General features: G+C 44.2%; 1 pseudogene; it reads left to right on the top strand.

The window, feature by feature from the left end:
• Positions 1-2,560: 2,560 nt before the first annotated feature.
• Positions 2,561-2,679, top strand: LOC146039865 (5S ribosomal RNA; annotated as a pseudogene).
• Positions 2,680-3,370: the final 691 nt, after the last annotated feature.

Raw genomic sequence — 3,370 nt, 5'->3', positions numbered from 1 at the left:
AGCAGCACGTCTCCCAGATACAGCGGGGAGTCGGGAGCGGGCGGTGGAGAGTGGGCACTGGACAGACGAGCATGCAGGGGAGCGGGCGAGCTGGCGGTGCCGGCACAGCTCCGGCGCCATGATATCTTCCAGGCACCTGGAGCTTGTGCTACGCCCTTGCTACGCCCCTGGGCTCAGCACGCCTTCAAAATAGGGAATCTGTTTTGTAGAACAATTCACTCAGTGTCCCTGCTTAGCCCTGAAATGTTGCAGCATGCTGTGGCTAATGGGTGACTGAGAGCAATCTCCCAGAACCCGTTCCATACGCACAATGGCCTTGCACATGTGCAAACTCCTCGAACATTGTATCTCTGTATAAACCTTCAGGACATGTGAAGGACAGCATCCTCCAAGTTGGCAGTGCCTAACCCAATTACATCATGGTGTGGCTGTACATTCCAAGAACATATGCGCTTAAGGAGATGAAATGTAATATGAGACTGAGGGGGTATTCAATCCGGATTCCGACTGTCGGAGCGTCCTGACAGTCAGAATACCTGCCATTTATGTTGGCTTCTGATACTAATTTAACTGTTTGTATTCTATGTGTCAAAAGTTGAGTATTGGAAAGTCATGAAATCGATGAAAACGGGCGTGAATTCGACAATCCACGGCTGTTTCCATCAAAACTGATCCGACTTTAAAAAAAGTTGGATCATATATTTTGTGTTGTCAGTAAAGGCAGCATTACTGTCGGTAACAACAGCATTGAATAGGCGAGTGCTGATATCAGTGATATCAGTGACGCGACAGTGACCAAGCGTCCAGCGAAACACGTGTCTGACGCGCAGGACACACCTCCCCGAGGACACCCTCTCCATTACCTCACCCCAGACACGCCGCTCCGGCACCCGCTGCGTCCCACCAACTGTAAGGTAAAGCAGGCTTAAGCCTGCCAGCTCCCCCATCGAAGGGGGACATCCCCTGTTATCCCTTCACCCCAGGGTGATCACTGGTCGACACACCGCCCGGGCATCAGGCACTTGGCCGGTTTGCTAACGCCGAGACATTACCTCATTAATCAGCATCAGCCAGTCACAGCACTGGTCATGCAGTGTATATACGTTTTATTCATTGATAATATTGAGCCTTGAGTATTGTTGTTTTACTGACATAGTTTCATCTTTCACAGGCAGCAACAAACGGTGCAGTTAACCTAAAGGGATCTGCCCACAGGGGTATATGTTATTCTATATCTGACCATACATTATTTTCTGATATCATTGAATCCCTCTGTATCAGCGGGTAATTGACACAAGCTGTAACGGACAGGGCAACTCACTCTGGTTGGCCTGCCTACAGGTATATCTGCTAACCTGTGCCTGATTTTGTGTTACTTCGGATAGGCACTGCCTACAGGTATATCTGCTAACTTGTGCCTGATTTTGTGTTACTGTGGATAGGCACCTACACACGCTTCAGCTAATAGTGCAGAGTGATTAATGCATGGTGTTTTTTGTCTACACATTCCCTGAAAGGTGGAGCTAAAGTTGACACTATGGGGGAAATTTACTAAAGGAAATTTGTAAAAAATAGGTGTATTTGTATCCAGAAATACACTTATTTTTGACATTTACTATCCCGAAAATACAGCATTTCGTATTCGTATTGATAGCACATCAATACGAATACGAATTGCCGTATTTTCGGGATAGTAAATGTCAAAAATAAGTGTATTTCTGGATACAAATACACCAATTTGTTTTACAAATTTCCTTTAGTAAATTTCCCCCAAAATATGTATGTTGTACCGGCAGAACAATATCTGCTTATATGCCATGCCACCTACCTGTGGATAAGTACCAAACATGACTCAATAGCTCCTGCTATATATATATATACATATTTTTTCTTATGCCAAAGCTTCATCTTTTTTGACACCATTGCACCTACTGCCATCTACCCTCATACCAAGCATGTATTCCAAGTGAACCTCTTGTTAATCTAGTTATTTCTTTATAACATATGAGACTGTCGCAGGGTGTGGAGACTGTCTCAGGGTGATAATTACCCTCAAACAGAACCTCTTGTGTAAGAACCTAACCACAGAGCGAACCGCAAATGTTCTGTTCAATAACAGTATTTAAACAAACCCCGGGGTGAACCAGGTGATCAGAACAATTAAATCCTGACACCTGGAACACTATCCTCCATAGGACTGTGGGTACATTCATTTTTCCATAAACTTTTTCAATTCCTCTATCACCTTTTTTACTCAGGCAATTGCCGCAATTCTATCCCCTTCTTTTTCCCATTCAAGGGAGGATTGCCTTGCCCCCTCTCTCTCATCCGCAATCCGATACGGTGTATGATTGTGGACAGCAGAAGTGGGGTCGAGACCAACATATCCAACCAACCTATTCTATCCACAACCCCGATTTTAAGTGACTCTCTCATTGGCATCACCGGAATCTACCTCCTTGCAATGCATACATGGTAACAGGGAGAGACTCTCAGTGGTTAACCAACAGCAGAAGCACACTCTAGCTCACTCTGATCAGCGTTGCTCGCTTATTATTCCATTTACAGCCATACCTCACTGAAATTGCCTGGTACCATCCGAACCCAGAAGCTAAACAGTGATGGGCCGACCCAGTACCTGTCTGGGGAACTAACAGGGAATAGTCGGTGCTGTAGCTTACCATAACAGCAGAAGCAAACGCGCTGTGGGAGTCGTGCATGACCGTCCTCTCTCCTCTCCTCCTTTTCACTCCATCTCCTGATCCCCACTTTTCTGTCCCCGAGCATTTGTTCACTTTTATCTTTACCTTTTTCTAGTATTGAGGGGGTGTGTCCTGCGCCACCACAACTGTTATTCTCCTCCATGATATGAAAAACCTTGACGTCAACTTTGTGACTTTCATTTATTGTATTTTTAGAGGAACAGTTGTTATATAAAGAAATTTTCGCTGTATATACCTATTAACCCACTATTCATTTGGGTTTTCTCTGATTTATTCCTTCAAAGTGGAGGGAGGAATTTAACCTTTATTTTAAGTGTTGAATCATTAAAAGTTACATTTTAATATGTAGACATCATTACATTTTCAATATATTGTTTATAAGTGTGCCCCAAAAAGCCTTGTCGGGTTCCCTTTTGAGTCACCTCCAGACTCTACTTTTCTCAGTTCTAACATTGAACTCTATTTTGGGAGCACCACCAACCATAGACCACAGCCGCGAAATCCTACAATGGAGCAACGGTATATATGTTGGTAATTTTCGATTCATATTTATTACGTATACCTGTGCCAATCCAACCCAACCCTACAAAAGAGTGCTGATATCCCCCCTGTCAGGAAATATACCAATTGAATATCCAAAGAGATTG

Source organism: Crinia signifera, chromosome 9 (genome assembly GCF_055691185.1).
Source record: "Crinia signifera chromosome 9, ASM5569118v1, whole genome shotgun sequence".
NCBI classification, from domain to species: domain Eukaryota; kingdom Metazoa; phylum Chordata; class Amphibia; order Anura; family Myobatrachidae; genus Crinia; species Crinia signifera.
The sequence above is the reverse complement of the archived record's forward strand: the minus strand, read 5'-3'. Positions and strand labels throughout refer to the sequence as shown.